Source organism: Mus caroli, unplaced genomic scaffold (genome assembly GCF_978045245.1).
Source record: "Mus caroli unplaced genomic scaffold, Mus_caroli_1 scaffold_10, whole genome shotgun sequence".
Lineage (NCBI taxonomy): Eukaryota > Metazoa > Chordata > Mammalia > Rodentia > Muridae > Mus > Mus caroli.
The window spans coordinates 25,024,386-25,025,998 of record NW_028227265.1 but is presented as its reverse complement, the minus strand read 5'-3'; positions in this window follow the sequence as shown (position 1 = coordinate 25,025,998).

Genomic DNA, 1,613 nt, shown 5'->3' with positions numbered 1-1,613 from the left:
AACCAATTCTCCCTGTGTGCCTACGCTCTGTCCAGTCCTGCTCTAGGCTCTGGGGAGCGGGTGGTAGAGAGTCAAGGAGGAGGCTAGCACTGACTACCCAGAAGCTGTGGGAGCAGAGTGACAAGCCCCCTCTTTGGGGGAAGACTGTAATTCTAGCCAGTGCTCTGAGGCGGAGAGGAGTTTGAGATAGAGCAAGTGCAAGGCTCCCAGGTGAGAGTTTAACATGACTAGAGGGCTGATCCACAGGGCAAGGGAATGGGGTGGGGGTGGGGCTACCAAGGAGCCATTGGCAGGGCCAGGCCTGCAAATGGGGCAGATTCTTAAAGAGTGAGGGGAGGAAGCAGTGGCCTGTGGCTGTGGCTAGGAGACAGAGAAAAACAGACAGAGGTGGGTGTGTGTGTGGGGGGGGGGGGAAGACCAGTGTCCCCAGAGAGAGGGTAGGAGGGGAATGGGTTGTGTTAGATGCCCATATTTATCAGCACCAGAAGGAAAATTTAAGGTGGCACAAAATTTAATTCTAAACTTTGCATTTACAAAAAACCTGAAAATTAGTGTCCCCTTAAATTGACACCGGAAGTACTTTCTTCTCTTCCTTCCAGTCTCGGTTCTGGTCCAGGGAGCTCCTATGGCCTCTCATCATTGGGTTTAAGAGTCCCAGGGAGCATTGCAGACCCAGTGAGGCAGCCAAGCAGGTACCAGATGGTGAAAGGGCCCGGGCCTAAAGGGCTGGGGAGGTGGGGACCTGGGATAGTGTGAAAGTACACATTTGGCATAGGTGGGGAGGGACAGCTGAGGGGCACCTTGGGGAGAAGGAGGCTGGCTAGGAGCAGGGCTGGCAGTCTGACAGCAGGTCACCTGTTGGCCACATCCCTAGCTCTTATCACTCTCATTATATGAGAAAGGAACTGCTGGGCCTTGAGCCTCTAACTTTGCATTCTGGAAGGATAGAAGGGAGCTCACGAGGCTTGGTGGTGTAGGCCTATAGCCCCAACAACTTTGGAAGCTGAAGCAGGAGAATAGTACGTTCAAGATCTGCCTGGACGGCAGGCTCAAAGGCAGCCTGGTAAGCGGGTGAGACTAAGTCTCAACATAGCAAGCAAAAAGGAGGGAGGGTCCCCAGAGTACCATCCCTCTCTGAGGAGCTATGGTAGTTGATGGCTAATGAAAGGAAGTCAGTTTTCTTTGGGGGTGTGGTTACTGATAGGCGGCTCACGATCCAGTGGATGACTCTTATCCACTCTCACATGGTCAACATTACTGGGACTTAGTAGGCTAGTAAGAATAATGGCAAGAAGTGAGATAGATTGGTGGGTCCCAGAGGTCATAGGAAGTGAACAAGATCAACATACATTATATGCCCCTCCCCCCGTGTCTGCATCCCCCTTGGGGTAGTCAGGGCCATTGCACATCTGCTGGACTGGAGGAAAAGAGGCTTAGCCAGGCTGGTGGGTGCAGGCAGGATCTTGGTCAGCAATGAATGAGAGGAAAGTGTGCAGGCAAAGAACACACATTGGGGAGTAGCTTTGGAGAACTGGTTCAGTTTATTGGGGGTGGGGAACAAAGGCTATTTAAACCTTTGGCGGGTGAGGAGGGGCTACTGGGGCAAGTTTGCG